Source organism: Protopterus annectens, chromosome 5.part0 (genome assembly GCF_019279795.1).
Source record: "Protopterus annectens isolate FY-2018-M chromosome 5.part0, PAN1.0, whole genome shotgun sequence".
Taxonomy (NCBI): domain Eukaryota; kingdom Metazoa; phylum Chordata; order Ceratodontiformes; family Protopteridae; genus Protopterus; species Protopterus annectens.
The window spans coordinates 1,635,082,345-1,635,108,007 of NC_056735.1; positions in this window are offsets into that span (position 1 = coordinate 1,635,082,345).

Here is a 25,663-nt window from a genome sequence, read left to right on the forward strand (position 1 = left end):
AGATCTGACCAACGAGGAGTTGATTTCAGATGTGGAACACCGGTCACTCATGTTGGTAATGACTAAGTCTAGGATATTGTTAACCCTGATGGGGGTGTGGATAAGTTGATCCAGGGCACTGGAATTTATGAATTCCAGAAAGCATTGAGCAAAGGAGTTGGTGTGTGAATAGTTTTCCCAGTTAATGGTGGGGTAGGTGAAATTGCCCATTATTAAGGTGCTTGGTTGAACCCTAATATTTTCCAGTATATCAAGAAAAGAGGAGTGGGAATCCTGGAGCATGGTGAGGGATCTGTAGCAAGTTACAATTTGGATTGCAGTTTTGCCCAGAGTTAGTTGCACTTGGATAATCTCAGATGCATTATGCTGCGCATCTAGTCTGGAGGTGTGGATAGCCTTAATGAATATGGACACCCCTCCACCTTTGGTGTTCTGGTCCAGGCTAGATGGCCAAAAAGTGTGGTATGAGTTATAGCCTGGTAATACAGGGGTGCTCTCTAGGGCCTTGTACCAGGTCTCAGTCACTGCACAGATATCGATGTTCTCCATTTTAAGGAGTGCCTCAAGTGAGTGCATTTTGAGATTTAGACTTCTAGCATTGAGTAGCATTATCCTCAGTTTTTGCTTGCCTGTTCCTGTTATGGTGGTGAATTTGTCATTTGAACCTTGCCTAAAAAGACACTATAGGGGTGGCAAGAGCCTTAGCCAGTATCCGGAATCCCAGGGGTGACAGGTGCAGACCATCTCTGGCAAAGCATCGTGGTCTATCGACCATGTCGGCCCAGGCAGACAGATACTGGATCCCCTTAGAATGACACCAGAAGTTTAGCTAATTGTTGAAGTCAATCATTTGTCCTTGTACTGTGGTATCATTCTGGGCAAAGGCAGGATGCTACTCAGGGCTAGGGTCATACCTGCCTGGGCTACAAGATCGAAGAGCTCTTCCATGTTTCTTTTCATGTAGTCCATATTTTTGCAGCATTGCTATATTGCTTGTATTGTCATACCAGATTTGATAGATTTTCCATGATTTTATCATGGTCAGCATTCCTTAATTCAACCAGTCGCCTCTTACAAATAACATTGGCTATGTGATGTTTACTTTCCTCCACTGAAAGGATATACTCAAGACATCCTATAGCTGCTTTCACTTTTGAATTGTTGAGCACCAAACAAAAAACATTGTCAGCTATACTGGGTTCACTGATTTGATAGTGTAAATCTTTGCTTTACAAATAACAAATTGGCTGCATCCCCGTCAACATCCTTTAACTCCTGGCTCTTTTGAACATATTAACGTCCTTCATAATGGTTACAGTCCATTACTTGATGAAGTCTTTTTCAGTCTGCAATCAGCTCTATCAAGCTATACTTCATTAGTTCCCTTCAGCATTTAATCTTTCATTTAAATTTCCTCATATATGTATTCAACACTTTAGATATAGTGTACAATAACATTAGACCTGATATGTTCACTTCATAGTTTTTAATTTCTGAGTGGCAAATAAAATGTTGCCCTCTTTATTGTTGTTTACTTTCCAGTATGTTAAAGCCTAAATTCCTTGCCCATACATGATAAAATGTGTGCTATCCCATAAGTAAAGATGCCTTTGGTGGTAAATATCTGCAGAGGTTAAATGCAATTATCAAATAGTGTTTTAAATTGTGAGCTTACAAGCAGGATTTTTAAACTATTAGCAGCATTCTATGGTAGTAAGAAAATTATAGATGATAGAATCAGATCTACATCCATTTGTTTAACATTCTTTCACAGTCTGATAGCTTCTGAGCACAGTGTTACTGTGTCTACTGATGTCATTTAAATGTTGGAATTGTGATGTTTAGTCATATCTACTGCTTTACAACTATCTCTGACTGTCCTCTAGTAGTGTGCTCATCATTCCCTCATACACTGCTCTGAGAAGGTCCCACTAAAATCAGTTGCCTGCTTGAGACCACTTCCACCCAAATACCATCAGTGATTCTGCAAGGAATTTACCCAAATGACAACTGAGAACAAAATAAAAAAACTAACCAACAATAAGGCAAAATTGCCAACAGGGTATGTCCTAATAATTTACTAGTTCCTCTAAAGTGCCTGTTTATAGTGGTGTACACACTTCTCAGTAGATATAGCTATAGGCATCTTGGTACAGAAAACCCACAAAAATAGCTTAAGGCATCCTGCAAAAGAAAAAAAAATTAATAATCGTCCTGTTCCTTGTCTCCCAATCTCTCAATCTACTTGGGAAAGAGCAAGGCAAACACTTTCCCGCTATCACTAAGTCCTAACAAGTGAATGGACTTTTTACTTTCTACTACCTGCATACGACAGCACAGTTTATTTTTTGTACCTCTTTTGCACTACAGTACGATTTGTGGGGATTTTAGAAATGGTATTTCTGTTTATCTTATCTGGCCCTTCCTAGTGCAGCATTATAACGGAGCTTACTTATTCTTGGCTGCTAAGGGTGCCATTTTCAAACAGGACCGAGTCGCAATACAAACAGCTCTCCATGCTCCACTAGAAGTGTGCTCACCATGAAGGTGCTGTTATCTTTTATTTATTATTTCTCTGTACTTTTCCCTTCACTTGATTAACTTCAGTTCAGCTTCTACTAAAGATTTATAATATCACCAGAGTACAAATCGCTCGGAGAATATCATAGTTTAAACATTACCCTTCATTTACATTGCCATGCTGTTGTAGGGAAATTGTTTTTTTTTTTTTCACATGGAAGCTATTCTACTGTGTTGCCATATAGGAATGTATTATAGCTTCTAGTATATTGCTGTAATTATTGCTGGTTATTCAGTATATGGAGATTCTGACTTTAACTAACTGTTGATGTGAAGGAAGGCATGTATTATAGTTAAACAGAGTGAATATTAACCGTATGCTGTAGATTAAACAGTACATGGTTCTTGCCTTTAAACAGCTGCTAGCACATTAATGGTGCTGTATAGTTAAACAAAAGAGTGAATATTTACTGCATGCTGCAATACTGGTGGGTTACACATTATAGGATTTCCGCCTCTAAACAACTGGTAGCATATAACTGTTGTGCTTCGATACTAGTTAACCATATTACTACCCTGCTGGATTATATTGATTTCTACTGTACATGCTATAATATGTTTAATGCTCTACCTTGCCTGCCTCCCACTCTTCTCTCTAGATAGATTAAGGATAATAGTTACTAGGTAATACCGGCAACTTCCCTTTCATGACTACTATTCTGTATCCCTTTCTTTACAGTCCCTCATACACTGCTCTGAGAAGGTCCCACTAAAATCAGTTGCCTGCTCGAGACCACTTCCACCCAAATACCATCAGTGATTCTGCAAGGAATTTACCCAAAGGACAACTGAGAACAAAAGAAAAAACTAACCAACAATAAGGCAAAATTGCCAACAGTGTATGTCCTAATAATTAGTAGTTCCTCTAAAGTGCCTGTTTATAGTGGTGTGCACACTACTCGGTAGCTATTGCTACAGGCATCCTGGTAAAGAAATGCCACAAAAATAGTTTAAGGTATCCTGCAAAGGCAAATACTTAATAATCTTCCTGTTCTTTCCCTCCCACTCTCTCAATCTACTTGGGAAAGAAAAAGGCAAACAGTTTCCTGCTATCACTAAGTCCTAACAAGTGAACAGACTTTCTACTTTATCACGCTACCTGCATATGACAGCATAGCTGATAGTTTATTTTTTGTACCTCTTTTGCACTCCAGTATGACTCAGCCAGCTCCGTTAACCCTTGCTTCGCTCAGACTCACTCCACTCTCCTACCCTATCCCCATTTCCACACACCCTCGTATCATTAAATTTATAGTTAGTGAAATCCCACCCACAATCAGCTCCCAACAAATCGTACAATTGCCCACCAACTTAACAGCTCAATTACCCAAAACTGTCCACTCCTCCTTAATTAAACACATACCAATCAAATTTGCTTAAATACTTTTTCCCTCCCATACATACCAATGTCCCACAAATCCCTGACGATAGTTCTGCATCTCCATTTTATATACATCACTGTTAATCTTAAGCTTAGCCATAACACTCACAAATAAAACACCCTTAGCCAGATACACTACAACATTCTTCTCCAATATCTCCCCCAACTATTTTACTATTTCTTCTCTACAACTCCTACACCAAAATCAAAACTAATGCCGCCACCAAACTATACTTTATTACCCTAAACTCAACCTCAAAGACTAAATATACCCCACTGTATACTTACCTGACACTAAAATTACTACAGAGTGGTGACACACACCCAAACCCCAGACCTAACATACAAACAAACACCAAGAGCCTAAAACTTTTTACTTTCAACCTAAGAAACATATGTAATAAAATAATCTCCCTGTATGCATTGATAGAACAAAACAAAACAAACCAGATATACTACCCTTAACTGAAGCCTGGCTACACCCCAGCATAACTGATACTGAAATATTACCCCCCCCCAATTGTGCCATACACAGGCTTGACAGACCAACAAAGGAAGGTGGAGGGATAACTCTCCTTTATCCCTCCATACTCAACATGATTCCATATCCACACAGTATACACAAATTCCAAAGTACCGAAATACTTATAACCAACCTAAACCTAAACAACTCTAAAAAAATCTGCATCATCACAGTCTACATCCCACCAGGACACAATATACCAGTCCTGGAAGAAATACTGCCTTGGACCACTGAACACATCAAGTTAGAAACAATTACCCTAGGTGATACAAATATAAATTGCCAATCAGTCACAGCAAACTCCCCCACCACAAGTAAAAAAATGTATACGGCTATAAACAACTAATTACTGACCCCACAAGGTTCAACAAAGCCCTAGCCCACCTCTCAAACCTTGATTGAATTCTTGTATCCCACCCTACCAATTTCTCTTCCACAGGAACACTATCAATCTAATTAAGCGACCATCTTGCAGCTTTTGCTGTCAGAGCCACCACCAGCCTCCTAAAAAACATACCAAAAACAGTTAGAAATACTAAAACACTAAACCAACAAACTCTTAACAACTTACTATTAAAATATTAACTGGATATCCTTAAAAGTTCTTCCCCTCAGTGATGCAGAACAATGCTTCAACACTAACTTCATGAAAATAATTGACAGTCCTGCCCCTGTACAATGAAAAAAGAGTAAAGAATACTAAAACCCCATGGTTATCCACTAATTGCATTGATCTCATGAAAGAAAGAGACACAGCATGGAAAACATGGAAACAAAATAGAAACCAACAAAATCTCCATACCTTTAAAACACTACAAAATAAAGTAACCAAACTAGTAGACAAATGCAAGGAATCCTACAACTCAAACCTCCAGCTACAACACAAAAATAACTCCAAAAAATCCTGGCACTCAATAACCACTCTCCTCAGCCAGCCCAGGAACCAATAAGGATCTCCCCTCACACCAATGCTCCTCCTTCACAAATAGCAGAGATTTTAACATACACTTCATAAAATTTATAGCAGACCTACTCACCACCAAAACCAACCCAGGACACCCCCAAAAAAACCTGCACACAAACAACAACACAATACCTCCCACAATATACCAAGCTCATGGCTACATCAATAACCAGCAAATGTACTCCAACACAACTTTCTCCTTTAAGCACATACCCACCTCTAAAATAAAAAAAAATATTGCTCAAGCTAAAACCCTGCTCATCATCAGCAGACAATCTCCCACTCCAATATTTGAAACTTGCTGCTAACTCAGTTGCATATCCAGTCAGCATCATAATAAACAGATGACTCTTAGAAGGCACAGTCCCCCCAGTATGGAAAATGTCACACATCACACCAATATACAAATGTGGACACTCCAGAGAAATATCCAGTTTCCACCCAATAGCAATACTATCCCCGTTATCCAAAATCATGGAAAGATGCATTCACCAACAACTTATAAAATATCTACTCCAAAACAACCTACTTAAACAAACTCATCGTGGCTTTAGGCCACATCATAGTACATCCACTGCACTATTAACCTTCACAAATACTGTTAATGAGGCTAGAGACAAAGACTATATAGTATCTGCAGTATTCCTGGACCTCGCAAAAGCATTTGATACAGTTTCACACATGCTACTACTAGACACACTATCAAACCTAGGATGCTCCATTGCCACAATTCAGTGGTTCCAAAGCTACCTACATGATAGGAAGCAAGCAGTGACATGGTCAAACCAACTCTACCCCTTCCTACAAAACCCTACAGGTGTCCCTCAAGTCTCCATCTTAGGACCCCTACTGTTTAACATGTTTACCAACAAATTATACACCTTCTCTTCCCCATGAACATTAATGCAGTATGCAGATGACTCAGACTTAATCTGTACTTCTTGAATCCTTCCCGAAGTACTCATTAAAACCCAACAATCATTCTCAGCAATTGAATCATGGCTCACAGAGGCTCAACTCTTTCTAAACCCACCCAAAAAAACAAACTTACAGTTTTTCACTCCAAAAATACCTCACCCAGCTTGGACCAATTTAATATCCTCACAGCTGACAAAACCACCATAGAAATAGTACAAGAAGCTAAACTGCTAGGTGTTGCTATTGACAGCAAACTCAACTTTGACCTCCATATCAAACAAAACATCAGGAAGACACATAAAAAAAGGACTCCTTTTTAGAAACAGGAAATGCTTTACCACTCTAACCAAGACCACCCTAGCTAAAACCTTCCTACTCTCCTTCCTATTCTATGGTTCCTGTATACTAACCAATCTCCAGAATACAACCAGGACTAAAATGGAACAATGCTACAACAAAATAGCAAAGTTTGCAATAAACTGCAAGAACCATGCACATCACTATATACCACTAAAGGAGCTAAAGTGGCTGGAATTACCAAACCAGCTAGCCTATACACACCTAACTACAACTTACAATCTTTTCTGTAGGCCCTCTGACTGTCCTGGTCTAGTCAACCTAATCCAGCACTACAAACCAAACAGACCACTTAGATCCGAAGACAAGAACCTTCTCGAAACCTACAAACCTTCTAGGAAACTAGGAAAATCACTATACTCATATTCTATCACCAAGTTATGGAACACCTTACCACCTAGCATAATATAAACTCCCAACCTGCCAATCTTTAAAGCTTCCCTAAAAGAACACCTAAACAAATCATGGTTTTGTACATGCCTAACTCCAGGCTAATCCATTTCTGACCCCTATACCGACTGTCACTACACTATCCTCCTCCTTCTAAACTAATCTACCAACAAATAACTAGAAAGTTAATGAAACTGTATGCCACTGTATCTCTAGAATACTGCTCACTTACCACAGATCCAACACCATGACTGACACACCTGTGTCATGACAACCAAACACACTCATTGCTATTACTATTACTCTAAAGAAGATGCAAGAAATTTCTTTATGAGTGTAATCTCTAAATGTTTCTACTATAGTACTATATAAACATCTGCATGTGCCTGCCTAGTAATATCCATCTGTGTGTTTCTTCTATAAGTAACCTATTGGATAATACGTGTACGATTTCGTATGTGAACAACATATAAATATGGAGCTTTTCTCCCTGGGCTTCTGTCGAAAACAGGTTATGTAACCCAGGTGGACTATCCCGGTAAACAAATGTCAAATAAATAAATAAAATAAATAAATTCATAAATAAATAGATATATAGATAGGTAGATATTAACATGCTTGAAAAGTACCCCCCATACCTTTCAAGTGCACCGGAATTCCAATTTTCTGCCTTGCTCTTATTTTACTGCCTCTCACAAATTACCACTCTGCTCACTACACAATATTTTATTAGACTTACAGAATATATATATTTTTGTTTGTGTTCAGAGTGATCACAATTGGAGGAATTCTCAGGATCGGGTGTCAGTGAGGGAAAGCACACTGAGTGTGATTAAGAAGCGAATGAGAAGCATAGAGAATAAAGAAACCAAAATTAATGGCTTCACTTAAAAAATAAATAAATAATGGAATCTGTTACAACCAGCTACCAGTATAAGTATACCTTTCAGTCTATTGATTATGAGGTGTGCTGTGAAAGACATCAGCAAGGGTGTATGGATGGTTTAGACTAACCACAAGTCAGCTAGCCACAGCAGCTAGTACAAGATAGGTAAAATAAACAAAATAAGCTTTTAAATACTGCACTGATTATGTTAGAACCTTGTGGAAATTGCAGTTACACATGCCTCACAGCTGTCCCTAATTTTGCAGAATATCCCTGATTTTGCCTCATATTTTTCACCTGTCCCTCATAAAAGTTTTGATTTTCTGGAAAATTATAGTCAATCGATAATGCCAGACATTAGAATTCCATACCTCTTATTCTTCAAAAATGCATGTACATGCAAACCCTGCTCTTCAATTAACTTTTTACATGAATTGGACAAATATTTGAAATTATTCCTGATTTTGTGCCTTTGACCCTTATTATGTTGGCTTTGTACAGAATTCTTAAGCAAATAAATTGAGAGGTATGAGTCAATAGGCTGAATTTGGAACTTTGCAGGCAATCCCCCCCAAATATTTTTGGCTTTGTCCTTAATTGTTGAGAATGATTTTTATGTATTTGTTTGTTTGCTTGTTTGTTTGTTAGTTTACATTTTAAAAGACAAGTACATCAATGATGTACACAGATATCTGTGGATGTCTGTGAAGAAAAAATACTAACTATCGTTTGTTCATTCATAGAATCCTTTAACGTGTTGTTAGAATGTATGGAACAAAGCTGAGATACATTGCATGGCCATCTTTTTTATCACAATCAGACAACTGAATTGTACAGAGAATTTGCTACAACTGCTGGGAAGGGAGAGAGCAACCTGTGGAAGAAAGTAAATGCCCCTCTTGTCATCTGCTGAGTTTAAATAGTCACTAACCTGGCTTTGCAAGACTACTGTGCATATTTGTAAAGTAAGATAGAATACATTATTATTGTGAACATTGTTTATTATGTTTTATCACAATCAGATAAGTGAAGTTTATGCACTGAGTAAAATGTCTGTGGTTGATGTGTACAGAGACTACCTATGGATACAAGAGACTTACCTCTGTCATTGTTTGATCATTGTTAAACAACAGTCACTGATTTGGCATAGTAGGTGCAGTTTTACACAATCCTGTGTTCATCTATTTGCTAAAACTGGCATAAAGCTAATATTATGATGGATTGTGGTTGTGTGGGGGGTTGTAGTGTATTTAAGAGTAACAAGTAAGTTGTCTACCCTTTCTCTGTGTGGTTTTATCCATGTGCTCTAGTTTCCACTAACAATCCAAAGACATGACATAGATGAATTGATATTCAATTAAAAAATTAAGAAGCATCATTCTGCACTGGTATAGAGCTCAAAACATATTATTTTATTGTCCAAAGTACTTTGAGAGTTGAATTGATATTCTTCCAATGTACCTGTATGTAAGTGTGCAGTGTGTGCTTTTGTTCATCTTGAGAAAGACCCAGCTTGTCAGTGGCACTGTCGGGGTGTGTGTGTGTGTGTGTGTGTGTGTGTGTGTGTGTGTGTGTGTGTGTGTGTGTGTGTGTGTGTGTGTGTGCGCGTGTGTGTGTTAAAAAATAATACCACAGATTTTATATGTGGACATACAGTATTGCCAGGCTCATACATAACTCCTATGGGCAGAAAAAAAATACAATTGATAAATCATTATCTTGCACAAATCAGGCATAAAATTAATCACAGAAGTGCCAGACCCTCACAGTTTTGAATAAATACTTTGCAACATATAGAGTGGAAGATGGTTCCATAAAAGCAGAATGCTCTGTGATACCAAAGGAACAATCACAGTACCAGTAGATCGCCAGACACCCAGTAGTACTGCTGCACAGGTTAAAACAGCACTGTCCAAGGCAACGAATACAACTTCTATGGGAACTGACAATATCCCAGGTTGTGTTCTACATGAACTACAAAGTGAACTGGCACCTCACTTGTGTGCCCTGTTCAATCACAGCCTCACCTCAGCTTTGTCCCTACTGAATGGCACACTGCTACAGTCATCCCTCTTCAGAAAGGAGAGCAACTACAGACCCTGGGAACTATTATTCCATTAGCCTGATGAGTCTGATATGCAAAGCTATGGAATGCATCATCATGGACCTAATAAACAAGGATATAGAAAAACTCCAAACTCTGGATCCCACACAGTTTGGTTTTGTGAAGGGTAGATCATGCCTGCTCAACTTGGTGAACGTATTTGAGTCAGTCACCAGAGCTGTGGATGAAGGCAAGGTGGTTCATACAGCCTACCTTGATCTAGCCAAGGCCTTTGATACCACTCCCCACTCAGGAATCATAGAAAAACTCACTAAGCTATGCATCAATCCCTATATCACTAGGTGGGTTGCAAACTGGCTCACAGGTAGAACCCACAGTGTGAAAGTAGCTGACTCCAAGTCAGACTGCTGACCAGTCACAAGTGGAGTCCCACAGGGTTTGGTCCTGAGTCCTCTCCTGTTTGGTATCTACTTCTCTGAAGTCCAGGCCAATACGAAGGGACTCTGGATGACAAAGTTCGCAGACAATTGCAAGTTAGGCACTGTTATTAACTCCCCAAGTGATGTTGACATCCTACAGAAAGGTGTCACTGAAACCAACAACTGGTGTCAGAACCATGGCCTTAACCTCAATGCCAAAAAATGTGCCATCATCCCCTATGGGAAAAACATGGTTCCCATGAATTACCACATCGATGGTAGTCCACTGAACATAGAAGATGTTATAAGAGAGCTGGGAACACAGGTTGACAGCAACTTCTCTTTTGACCAGCACATTTCCACTGTGGTCAGAATGTCCTTCTATGTGGCACATCTCATTAGTAATGGTTTTGCATCCAGGAAGAAAGAGGTCATTGTCTACCTCTACTCTTCCCTCATTAGCCCAATCATTGAGTACAATGTCCCATTTGGCATGTACCTCACTAAACACCTGCAACGTTCAGAGACCTCAACCTCATTACCACAATCAACAGAACATGCTGGAGGGACAGGTTCATAACCCAGAGACTTCCCATGCTATGGAATAGACATCCCACACATATCAAGCAGAGCACCTCACTGGGCCTCTTCAACAGAAATCTTAATGAGTGAATGGAAAATAGAAAATTCACCCCAAGGATCACTGCAATGGCTTTACTCAACAGAGGCACTGGGAGCTAAGGTCGGGTGGCACAATGCCAGGGTACTCCTATGGGCTAGGCTTGTAAAGGCTCCAGGGCCATTAGCCTAGTACACACCTATGAACATGACATATTAAGTATGCATAATAAAAGTCAAAGAAACAACCAGCAGGAAAAAAATATACTTTGTTGTAAAAGAGTAGAATGAGGCAAGAGTTTAAAGAGTGTTTAAAGCAGCATATTGTGGAATAACTCACTCTGCACCCTAAGGTAACATTCTTCAGGGTCACAGCCCTCTAGAGGGTATGTGGCATCCCTCAAAACAGCTACCATATCTGGCAACATGAAAAACTTTGTTGCAAACTAAACAACATTTGCCTTTTAATGAACAGCTATCCTAAACCTGAACACCATTTCTTGTCCTTGGAAAAAGCTGGATGCGTACCCATAGCACAAGGGACACCTTTTTTGTGGTCTATATCATTGTATCGAAGGTTCATTACCACAAACTATTGTTCATCAAACCATATACAGCAAAAGTTTACTTCTGCGAACATTCAGTTCAATGAATTACTTTCCCAGGGAAAGTAATGAGTTGCCCAGCATCAGAAATGTGCCCTTTTCCCCACTTTAGTGCGATCTCAGAGTTGGTATATATAGTAAGGGGGTATGGCGGGAGCACAGCCTCCCACATTGGGAGTGTGGGGGACACAGCCCCCCCACCTGGGTGGGTTTAACATATGGTGTTTTGTGTGACAGTCTGAATGCTGGGCAACTCATTATTTGCCCTGGGAAAGTAATCCATTGAACTGAACACTTGTGGAAGTGAACTTTCGCATAATATAGTATGAACCTTTGATAAAATGATATAGTCTCCCTTTTTTGGTATGCATGATGATTTTCAAAGTACTCCATGGAGGTCACCACCCATCCTTAAATTGAATTTTAAAACTTAAATTACATACCAAGACTGTTTGTAAGAATTTGAAAATTTAAATCACATACCAGGACTCTTGTTCCATATCCATCGCTTCCCTAGTGCATTTTTCACTTGACTGCAGGAGTAAACCTTTTTGTGTTTGGCCCAAATATTTACAATAATCTTCCTACATAAATATGCTTTATAATGATAGGAATGGATACTGCCATTAAAATCAGAGCACACCTTTACTCAGACATACCTGCTTCTGACTGTCACCTGATCCCCATCCAGTCTGTTTTACTGCTCCACCTGACTGCAACCATCTAAGATGATGTATTTAGATGGACTTCATGTTTTACTAGATTATACATTTCAGGACTGTGACTATTTGCAAATTATTGTTTTCCACGATCTTTGCCCTGTATTTTGATTTCCTAATATGCAACCGTACTTTTTCAGCTTACTATTACTAGAACATAGCTGAAATGGGCTCTTGTGGTCTGAACCACTTACTTGTAAACTAAATAAAATGTTCATACTGGGCTTGTGGAATCACTTCCATTTCTTTCCAGAACTACTCCCATCCTTCCTCTGCTACTCCAGCATTCATAGCCGCAACACTTTCATTCCAGTTACCAGACTCCGGCAACATGTTCTTGCACCCATCCCACATGCCAGCCTTCTTAAATGTCCGCTCAGTAGTTGTCAATGTCTGTATGATTGTCCACCACACAAGGTAGGCCAGCAGCAGTCATCATGTATTATGAAACTCCCAAAATATGGAATTGAATACTGCTTGTTCAATCTCCAAATCTCTAGTCAAAACGTTGCCTGCAAAATGCAGCAAAACAGATACCCGCTAAGAGTCTGATACTTAAAATATATCTTCAGCAGTTTTTTTGCCCACTTCATCATATAATTCCACTGTACGCTCAAACACAGGGAAAATGCCCAGAAAGGCAACTTCTACTACCCTCCACTAACATTCTACAATTAAAAACCTTGAAAGAGCTTACAAGTGAGTTTCTCTGGTGCTTGTCCAAATATCCTCTCATTAATATAAATACCATCCTGTCTCCCCCCAAAAAAAGAAGGTTCATTGGATCATTAGGACTTAACCAGGTTATCATTAAATAAAATAAAATATGGGCATTGAACATTGTAAAAACTATATACTCAATTACTCTGAAATGCTCTTAGAATATTGATTTGATTAAAAAGGGTATCTTTGCAAAATGTGCAATTACTGTGAATAAACTTTGCATCACAGTAACAGTGAAATAATGCAAGCAAACTTGGCACAGAAAGCGGTACTGAATGTAAGATGATTTTAACCAAGGAAATCTATGCTGGCAGAACATAGATTTGCATCAAAGAAACAAACAGGGACCCTTTGAAAAGAAAACCATACCACTGAATACTTTTTACAGTGGTTCACAAGCTTTAGGCAGGCACTAAACAAATGGAGTGCTGAAGAAAAAAATATGCTGGCAGGTTCGATGTCTTTATCAGCTACTTCCCAGATACTTGACCTAATGTTGCAGACCACCTAATCTGCTAATCTGTATTCTGCCCATCTTGTGACTCTCGGGGACCACAGCTGATAGCAGATGAAATTGGCTACAACACTCTGCCTAATACTCTGATCTCTTTAGTTTATTGTCTGCTCCTCCCAGAACCCCAAATTCAATCCCTCTCACAGGAAAATAAGATGTTGAGTCTGGCTTTGCAGAATGAATTGTGCAACTAATTAACTAATCAGTCTATTATGTTGTTGTAGCAATGGAGGTCTGTGCATCCTATACTCCAGTGTTTGTGTGGGTTAAAGTTTTTAGGCATAGAGATAAAGGATGAATGGACCAGTGATGTTGGCCATGTCTTACAAACTGCAATGACATGCAAACAGTTACTATTTGTGTGCATATGGATTTAAGCTCACAGCCTGGCAAATCAAAAGATTTGTCATGACAAATTGCCTAGCCTTCTAAAGGTTAGCTAAGGAATGCAGCCACAAGAAACTGATTTGCTTAATAGCATTTTTTCCCTTTTGTTCACTCAAGACAAAATCTCCAAAAGAGATGTCATTTTATTAGAAAGTAATCTCAGGTGATATACTATAAAAATATGAAACTAAGTTTGTTTCTGATTTTTTAAGAATACATCTTTTATTTCAACAAAAATGAAATAACGTGTAAGATCATTCTGTTTTGAAGCAACTCAAGTGATATTCAGGACAGAATTGTTTTACCCATTCAGCAAAACCTCATAGATGCTCATTTAAAGAGTTCCTAAATCTGATAAAATAAAAAAGCAGATTCATGTACCGTGATTTTTTTCTGCATTCTCCTAATTTCATGTGAAAATGAAACATATTCTTAACAGATGGTATTTGTCACAAATGTGAATTCTAATTCTGCATGGCTTGTACTGCTACTGTTTATACAATTATTCCAAGTTCAGCATTTAAGTGCATTTAATGGATGTCTGCAGTGGGCAATAATAACTATACAGGGTAGCAGTACAGTGCATACAGACATAGTCAAGGTTCAAGAACTGGATGGAATAGTACAAGGTTAACTGTATGAAAGACAATATAGGAATCGCACTGTCTTAAAGGGAGGGCTTTTCATTAGTACTGCCAACCCGCAATGTGCGAAATGCAGGGTTGTGCTCACTGATAGTCTTCAGACCTATGCAATAAAAGCTCAAAGGGAAACATTGGTGAGGACAGTATAATGCCAAGGAAAAGTGAAGGTAGGTATTTAGATACACAGAGTTTAACGTTAGCCAGTACATGAATCAAAAGGCTTCAGGTGTGAGGTTCACTGAGAGGTAGAAAGAGACAGATTAAATTAAATGTTTCAGGTTTTTCATTGCTTGATTGTTTGGTCATAGATAATTAAGATATTAGGGTAATTTGAAAAAAATAGTCTCAGATAAAAATATTTTGTGGCAGATGGAAGAGAACGACACCCAACAAATCATGACACAGAGAGCCTTAAAAAAGAAACCTGTACCTATTACATTTATGCAACTTATTAGATATCATATTGCTTTCTACATCTTCTAGTCTGCGATGGGACACACTGCAGGTTGGTTTATGGGTTTTTGGTGTGCGATGGGATGCACTGGAGGCTGGTTTATGTATTGTTGGTGTGCAGTGTAACATGCTGCATGTTGGTTTATGCATTTTTGGTGTGCGGTGGGATGCACTTCAGGCTGGTTTATGTATTTCTGGTGTATGGTGGGGTGCACTTCAGGCTGGTTTATGCATTTTTGGTATGCGATGGGATGCACTAGAGGCTGATTTATGTATTGTTGGTGTGCAGTGGAACATGCTGCAGGCTGGTTTATGTATTTCTGGTGTGTGGTGGGATGCACTTCAGGCTGGTTTATGTGTTTTTGGTGTGCTATGGGATGCACTTCAGACTGGTTTATATATTGTTGGTGTGCAGTGGAACATGCTTCAGGCTCCTTCATGTATTTTTGGTGTGTGGTGGGATGCACTGTAGGCCTGTTTATGCATTGTTGGTGTGCAGTGGGACACACTGCAGGCTGGTTTATGTATTTTTGGTGCATGGTGGGATGCACTATAGGTTGGTTTATGTATTGTTGGTGTGCAATGGGAAGCGCTACAGGCTGGTTTATGTATTTTTGGTGTGCGATGAGACACACTTCAGGCTGGTTTATGTATTTTTGGTGTGAGATGGGATGCTCTGCAGGTTTGTTTATGAATGTTTGATGTGCGATGGGAAGCACTGCAGGCTGGTTTATGTATTTTTGGTGTGCAGTGGGATACAGTTCAGGGCGGCCACGGTGGTGCAGCAGTTAGCATTGCTGCCTCACAGCAAGAGGTTCTCCGGTTCAATTTTCAGCTGGGGTACCTTCTGTGCGGAGTCTGCATGTCCTCCCTGTGGTCGCGTGGGTTTCCTCCGGGTGCTCCGGTTTCCTCCCACATCCCAAAGACATGCAGTAGGTGGATTGGACACTCTAAATTGGCCAGAGGTGTGAGTGTGTGCGTGTGTGTGCCTTCTGTGGAAGGTTGGGTGCCGGGCTGGCAACTCAACACCGTAAAACTCCACTGTCAATCATGAGCGGACAGATGATCCACTGTGGTGACCCCTAACCGGGAAAAGCCGAAAGAAGAAGAAGTGGGACACACTTCAGGTTGGTTTATGTATTTTTGATGTGTGATGGGACACACTTCAGGCTTTTTATGTATTTTTGGTGTGAGATGGGATACACTGCAGGCTGGTTTATGTATTTTTGGTGTACAATAGGACACACTTCAGGTTGGTGTATGTATTTTTGATGTGTGATGGGACACACTTCAGTCTGGTTTATGTATTTTTGGTGTGTGATGGGATGCCCTACAGGCTGATTTATGTATTTTTGGTGTGCGATGGGACACACTCCTGGCTTGTTTATGTATTTTAGGTCTGAGATGGGATGCTTTGCAGGCTGGTTTATGTATTTTTGGTGTATGTCAGATATGAAGTGCTACAAGCTGATATATACTCAGCACTGTCTATAGGTAGGTAGAAAGTGCCAGAATGTCATGTCTGCAAGATGTCTTAAAAATGTTGTTTCAGAAAAGATTCCATAAGCCATGTTTGTAAGACCATTTAAAAATTTTATTATGAGAAAGCTTTGAAAATAAAATGTTAACAGGGACTAGTTGCATCAGAATTTTATCTAAGTCCCTTTTAACATAAACTTTTCAAACATGATATGTTTTAGCATTCACCTGTCCGGTATACATCAGTGAATATTACTTGAGCAGCAATCCAAGAAGAAACCACGAGGCAGGAGTCCATTAGTGGCAAGCTCTAAAAAAACACTTTGGCTTGGGTTGCAATGTAGTGTCTCCCAAAAATGCATAAATCTCCCTTTGAACTGGCTGAACTGTAGACTATAAAATGGTAACATTAAAGGTAACTGCCTGCAGTCTTCATCTCAGTGCTCATTGCTATTCCTATGTAATACCTAAAAGTTAATGGATGGTGTAGGACCTATCATGTCAGTGTTTTCACTTATGGGGTGGCTTGTAATTAATTGCAACAAATGACATCTTTCAATAACACTGCTCATACAGACAAACTCCAATCAGAGAAAAGTACCTTTTGTTCTGATGCAGTCAGTCAGTAACAGAATTCAGGACAGACATAAGGCAGTCCTTATGATTGGTGCAGGGAAAAGGAAATGCGCTGTTGGTTAAGTAAGATCTGTGGTTTATCTAGTACAGGGAAAGGGGCAGATGAGATGGACCAAGATGTACTCATCTGACATTAGATTCAATATTCTTATTAACAGTGGTAAGTAGTGTAGTTATGCTGAAGGGCCTTGTGAGGATCTCATTTCTGGAGCATTGCATTGTTACTGACATAGAGAGGGAGTCTTCAGAAATAAAGCTAATAACTGGAAGGGTTGGCATATACCCAAAATAAAAACAAAAACAAAAGTGCTTTTGTAGAAGGCAAGCTCTGCCTACACCCCCAGACCTGCACTTCTCTAAGTATATAATTCCAAGACTGCCTAGCCCTAAATTTAATTTATTTGTTAATCAGGTAAGCAAACTGATCTTTGGACTCTTTTCAGACAGCCATGGCTTGCAAGGACAAAGTTAGATGCAATATGTATGGATAATTTAGAATAGCCAACAAATCAAAACAGTTTGAGCAACTGGGAAACAACCAGGTTATCCAGAGAAAACTCACACAGATATGTGGAAAAAAATGAAAACTCCACACAGACAATGACCGGAAGTCAGGACTGAGCACTCTACTTTGCCTCCGTATTTCAGAGACTTACTACTGAACAAGCATGCTGCCTAGTTTGGGGCAGTGTCATCCCCTTTGGTAAAAACTCTGTACCCATGAACTACCACAGACAGCAATCTACTTAACACCAAATGTGTGATAAAAGACCTTGGGACCCAGGTGGACAGTAGTCTCTCCTTTGATAGTCACATCGCAACAGTAGTCAGGAAGTCCTTCTACGTGGTACACCTCATCATAAAAGGGTTCTCATCCAGGAAAAAAGAGGTCATTGTTCCCCTCTACTCAACACTCATTGGACCCATTATAGAATACAACGTCCCCTTTTGGAATGTACCTCACAAGACATCTGCAGCAGCTGGATAGGCCACAGAAGTACCTCACAAAGAGGATTACTGGCCTCAAACAAATGCCCTACACTGACCTCCTCAAAAACCTCCAGCTTTACTCCGTAGCATATCGCTTACTCTGAAGTGATCTCTGCCTAACATATAAAGCTATGTCAAACCCAGAGCTGTTGGACATGCTACACCTAAAGAAATCCCAATCCCTCCAAGCTACACGCTCTAGGGACCTAAACCTTGTCACCACAATAAACAGGACATGCTGGAGGGACAGATTCCTGTCCCAGAGACTTCCCATACTCTGGAACAGGCTACCCATCTATGTCAAGCAAAGTTCTTTATTAGCACTCTTCAAGAAAAATCTTGATGAGTGGATGGGAAATAGGAAATACACCCTGGGGATCACTTCTGTGTCTCTGCTCGACAGTGGCACAGGAAAATAACTTTCTTGGGTGGCATAAGCCAGGGAACCTTGTTGGCTAAGCTTACGTAGGCCCTTGGGCCGATAGCCTAGTACCTACCAATGAACCTATAAGTGTACATATCCTTATCCCCACTTCACTTACACCCGGAATTCTATGATGTGAAGTCAGTTTGGTAAAACCAGAATATCTAACTGGTAGTCAACTATTCACATTCTGCACAAAACAGCACTGATGAAACCCATTTATCCTCAGTCACTCACATACACATATGTATGTCACATACTCACATACACAGACTCAGATATTCTCATGTGTACAAGTGGGCAACACACACACACACACACACACACACACACACACACACACACACACACACACACACACACACATGTACACATGCTCACATAAACGCATGCACTCACAAGTGCACATGCATATACTATGGAGCTGCCAGTTTGGTTAGGGATGTAAGCTGGGCAAAAACATATACTATTGTTCATACTGAGCATTATTCAAAAATAAGTTGCCCAGTTTGGTCCTATACACTGTTAGTAAAGGAAGTATAAACAAAGACTGATATAAAAAGTATTGGCTTGAAAATTCAGACACAGCAACAGTGAGGGGAAACTGCGAGGATAAAACTGTTCTGTTAAAATGGCTCACTGAAAAGTTGATATACTGAATGGAAAATGCATTGTTGTAAAGGAGTGATAACATCTGTTCAGCAAAGACAAAATGACTGTGTATTCCCTTTATGAAACTACAACACCACAACAACAGATTAGAGCTTTTACCTTGGAGAAATCATGAATAGACAGAACAGATCATTTATTCTCCACCCTGTAAGTCATTTCAATCATTGGTTTCTTACAGCAGGAGTAGAGTAGCATGATATGGCACAAGCGTGAGACTACTGAAACATATCTGTGAACTAAAAACAAAAATAATAAAATGGAAGGTGGGCAATACCAAGCGGAACAGCTTAATTACACTCATTAAGCGTTTTTGTCCAAGTATTTAAAGGACTTCTTCAGAATATTTGTGAACTGTCTAGTGTGATTTATGTTTTATAATCTTCTCTGTTAACAAGACAAACTAATAAACATAAAAGCCTACTTTCTTTTTCCTCTTTTTGTCCGTCCCTCGCCTTGCTCATTGACTACACACTTCAGCCAACTAGCCCATTTTTTACAACAGAAGACAAGAGTGAGGCATTAACTGGGCTAGGCAAGTGTCCTACAACCCAATCATTCTTGCCAGGGGTGCCTTATTTGGTCATTTGATCTCCCCATTTCAAGAGTCAGGTAGTAGGGAGTGGGCCAGCTTACCAGTCTAGTGGGGTGGTCTGGCCTTCCCACTGGAGTATCCCCTTCCTTTGTGGCAGCTCACTGAGTTCCTTTTCCATGCTGTCAGATGCATGCATCATGCCTCTGTACTCTCCTGGCTTACATGTATGCTTCAGGCACCTCATGTTCATAGGATCATGCTCCGTGGGTGCAACATCTAGTGCTCCTGCTGGGTGTCACCGAAGTGGTAAGCCAGCTCTGCTTCCCTCCCTCCCTCCCTCAAGGATGGGCGAGCTGACAACAGCTGTTCACTTCCATCATCCCCTGCCAACTTCTACAGGCAGCCAAGTTGTTAACCTAACATATGTCTTCTGTATCGTAGCTAAAGTTTTATTCCTCTATGCCAAGGAACTAGTTGCAAAAGATTATTTTCAACATTGCTTAGGTGACCTGCTCAGAAACACAAAGTTGCAATTACAAGCACTAATGTGACAGAACAACACAATGTTCCGATTAACACAATTTTGTATTAACCTGCATGAGGAATAAACAAAAGGCTTATCTAGTATTTTATCAGTAGTGGGTGGTATTTGGAATATTTAGCTGAATATCAGAAAAATATATATATGCATAGCTATATATATATAGATATATAGATAATTTTTCCTTCACTAGAATTTTGTTTATTTCTTGGTACACTGATTGACATTTAATTCAGATGTTTTCCCTCCAGTATAGTCATGTCTGGCAGAATGCAGGTGAAAACTGATGAAATTAAACTTGGGTCCAAATTTTGCAATATGCATGCTAATACTGTCTTCCAGAGATATGGGGCTTTTGTGCTCCACTCCCTGCTTTGCACTCATCCCTTAGTGATGAAAAGCTGTAGTGCAGTTTTTAACCAAGAATGATAGAGGCTACAGCATTGCCACTTACAGCTGTGATTGCACCACTAAGGGTACTGTTTTTACAGCCACTTAAGGGTAATGTTTAGAGTGCTGTATCTCCTGACACGGCCATTGCCAGCTAATTGAAATGACGTGACCTTGGTATGAATTCTGCTTTTGTCATTACACCACTGATGTCTCATACTAGGGCTTGTGAAAATGATGATCTCCAAGAACTGCACACACAGGCATTGTGACTGGCTAGACATTGCTAATTATGTGATGATTTGAATACATATCAGAAACAAAAGCAGACTGAGCTATCCGATGTATGTGCTGAGTGCATTTGTATGCATCATTTGTAAAAACTCAGAGGCGAAAGGTACAATGTTATGCAGGACTTCAACAGATGTATCATCCGAATATAAAACTCTTAGGACTAAATAAGCTGCTTTGTAGAAACCAGTCCCAGACTTTTCCAACACTAAAATGGGATTTGTACTTTCATTATAGCAATAAAATAACGTCTGCCTTCCATTTGTCAATCATGTCTGTTTTACATACTGTCTCTCAGATAAGTTATTTTCTGTTCTCTGAAATCTAGGTGCACATCACTATCCCCCTTCTCTCCTTCTCTGTCTTCGTTCAACACTGAAGCAGGCTTTTCCCAGGCCTTCATACTACTTGTTGTTTGCTTTGCTCAAGATCATGGTGGTTAACTGCAGATCATGGCACATCTAAAAGGAAAAAGAGAGGAAGCCAGCCTGTATATTGCTGTTATGTACCATATGTGTTCTTTTTTCCCCACATAGCCACCATATGCTATTAAAAGGCTTGAATGTTTGTATTTGTACATACACATAGCATGCAGGTAGTGCTAATAGAAACCACTACCCCTGACTTACTTATAAACTGGTCACCTTAATATGAAGTCCCCTCAAAAGAAATTAATTCATGTATAATTTATTAATTGCCATTAAAATTCACAGTACTTCTTCCCCAGTTAAGATTTGCCAATCTGTGCTCCTTTAAAAACACACACATCTTACTGATGTCACATGTAGGACAGCAGGTACTCTTTCCCAAGAGTCCCTTGTACCATTGCATTGCAGGGCCACTGCCTGCTGTTGTTTTAAACAACTACCATTTTATCATCATCTATTGCATGCCAACTGACACAGCCACTTCTGTTAAGTCATCTAATCTGTTCATTTTCAGAAAATAATGCTTAACGATGTCTTAGGAGCAACTCATGGAAATATTTTGTCCTTACAGAAAACTGGAAAGTTATCTTCAGTGTAGGAGCATCATGCTTCCTTACTACTACTTGACATAACAATACATTTGATTTAAAAATATATATCTCTGTGTGAAGCACATACTCAAGCACAGTATTTTGGAAGTGGCATGTTGCTGTTCTGAAGTTGGATAGTTGGTGAGGCAGATCAAAAGACAAATATTTAATTGTTTAAATACATATTTATTACAGTTTACATAAGTATAAAACAAAAACACATGCATATGTAGTCTATTTTTACAACACAGTGCAATATATTGCAAATGGCTTGGTCCCTTCACCCTACCTAAATCTGATAGATACTTGTCCAAAGTAACTACCTAAACCGTCCTTAAAAACTTCTATTTTTTTTTTCTTTCTCTGGTCAAATTAGGAAGTCAATTATAGCCACTAACATCTCTTGGAAAACCATTTTGTTGTTCTGTTATTCTTTCTAAACTTTTTTTAAGGCTGATCTGAAGCAAATTCCCTTTTTATGAGGAGCCAGACACTGCCACAGAAACATATTCTTTGCAGCCTTACAGACCAATATCACATGTTTATAGTTGACAGAAAACAATGCTTCATAACTTAACTTGTCCATGTTACTGATTGATTTAGTAAAACTAAGTTTTTGCTGATATGCTTTCATAAAACAAGGCCACAATTTATAACCATATTCAATTTTAGGTATTATCAGGCTAACATAAGTTGTTCTTACCACTTTGACCTTTCTAGAACTTACAAATGTCCATTTGTACTCAATAATCATGTTGCTTTCTTTTGTAATATGTTGACTCTGTGAATGTCTTCATTAAAAGTGCAGTAAGTGTGATGAACATCTGACAGGCCAAAGGACATTTGCTTTCTTATTTCTTTGTTGATTTTCATACTATTACCATCATCCGATATACATAAATATAACAAACAATTTTGTAATGGATCACAGTCTTCCAAGTTGGAGACATTTTTTCCTGTTGTAGATCATCGGCATAATGGCAACAGAAGATTTCAGAAGAAAATTTAAAGCCCAAAACGTATAAACGAAATAAATATGATCCAAGAATAGAGTATTGTGTGTGACATCTTGATTGTAATCTAATATATCTCCTTTGCTTTACAAAGTAGTCAATTTGCCATTCTTGGTTTGTCAAATATTTGGCATGTATCTCTAAGAAAACAATAAAGTACCCAATATCTTTAACTGATCTATTAGCAGCCTATTGTCCATCGTATCAAATGCCAATAAATACATGATGAAGATCCCATCAGCCTGACTATTCTGTTCAATGGCCTGCATGATATTATTGTAAACAATAATTACATATAGTAAAAGACCTGTCCGTCTCATGCACATGGTGATGTACCTTATATAAGCCTATAGGATTCAGCTGATTTAACAAACTTTGAAAGACTATTTATCTTTGTCTACCAGGAAAGTCTGACTGGGATGAAACCATTTCAAGCAAAGGCCAGGGGAAAACAGCTCCACAATTAACATCAGTTTTGACATACACATAAAATACAGTACATATCAGAAGAAATACAAAATATGGGTAAGCATACATACATAAGAGAAAAAAACATTTACAATAGTTTCATAAACATCATTTAGAAACAGAGCACATACATAGCATACATAGGTATATACAGTGCTGAGCATTCATTAAAAATAGACACAGGCTTGCATACAGCAAAGAGAGATGCAACACTGAAAAGATACTGTAGTATTACTTGCACTTGCTAGCAATTAAAATAATGCAAAGAAGAGGCAGCTTAACTATGGAAATATTATAAAGGAGGAAGATGGTCGATAATGAAATACAGTAGCTATGTTAGAGCAGAGCAACTGTGAAAATATCTTTACATATAAGATCATGAAGTGAAGTAATTAGGAAAGTGAGGATGCTTGGGGTGACTTGGACTATTAAAGAAGTATTAGTTTTGGATAAAGGAGGAGAAAGAGTTAACCAGTATTAGGAAGCTAATTAGCCTGTAGCAGTTTGTGCAGTTTTGTAAGCCTTTAACATTGAAACTCAGTTTCGTAATGGCAGATGTATGGAATCGGAGCTTTCTAGTGACATCATGTAAAAGTACATCTCACTGGTACTGCTGTGTTGTCTACAAGATTCCATCACTCCTCATTACCTTTTTTCCTGCTCTAGACTGCCTAGGATGTCAATCAGGTCCACACCCAATAAATTTAAAAGCCTGATATCAGTACTTTGGAAAGAAATGCGCACATTACTGCTTTTGGAACCTTATAATTCAGTAAAGATATCTGAAAGGAGTTTATATAGTTTTTGTCCTACATTGCTTGTTTTTCTAGAATAAAATAATTTGTTACTGGCATATTTTCCCTTCCTTTCCTAATATACTTGAAGAAAGCCTTTTTACAATATTTCATGCTGTCAATGACACATTCTTCACACACTTTTTATCTCTTTTAGCACAGTTTTTTTTTTCAAAATAACATATTTCCTTGTTTGGTGAAGTTGTCCTGACAGTCTTCAATTTTTTTTTCATTATCAGGTTTCTGTACAGCTCACAATTTAGGCAATATTAAAGACACAATGCTATAAATGACAGCAGTTAGGATTTAGCAAGTAAATAATAAATAACGGCACTTACGTATTATCGCAACCACATTCTGAACAGGAAAAATGGCTGTTTTCCAAGCCATAGTCTCACCGGTCAATGTAGTCAAAAGTTTGTAATGATGACAATATAATACTCCTTCTAACAATTACTTCTTTCTTCCTCTCTACACGATACATATATTTACTTTTTCTGTTTTTCTTGAGGGTAGTTGGGCTGAGAAAGATGTAAGCGTGAATGTGGTAACACCTTAATGACTTTTACCCATTTGCCCATGCTACTTGTTTCAATCAACAACTTTTTAAGTCCATGACATCAATTACACAGACATTTACATTTCTGTACACAGAACTGGCTCATTAGTTCCTAAATTTGCTGGTGAAGTCCCAATCTGTTATCCTTCATGACATTTATGTGACTGCAAACCTTTTTTTGCACCAAGTTTATAACGACAGTGTTTAAAATTTTTTCCCATGCCATTTTTGCCTTTCTGTGTAATTGTTTAACAAAACAGGTGAGAACTGTCTGTAGCAACATTATAATGCTGCAAAGGTTTGTAAGCCAGAAATGAAATCACTTTGGCTAAAAGCATTTACAGAAGATCTTTTGAAATGGATTACAATTAAGTAAGATACATACATATTCTGATATCGCCTGCTACAATTTCAATATCAGGTAGTGATGCTGGAATGTGGTTGCGATAATACATAAGTACCTAAATAACTGAAACATGCATATTATAACACTGTTGAACAGCTCCAAATGATTAGTAAAATTTGAAAACTACAAAAATGGAGTACATTTGATGATCAAAAATGTCATGGTAATTTGTGTGTGTGTGTGTGTGTGTGTGTGTGTGTGTGTGTGTGTGTGTGTGTGTGTGTGTGTGTGTGTGTGTGTGTGTGTGCGCCTTTGTGCGAGTGTGTGGGAACGTCTGTGTGTATGTAACTCTGTGTGTGTGTGT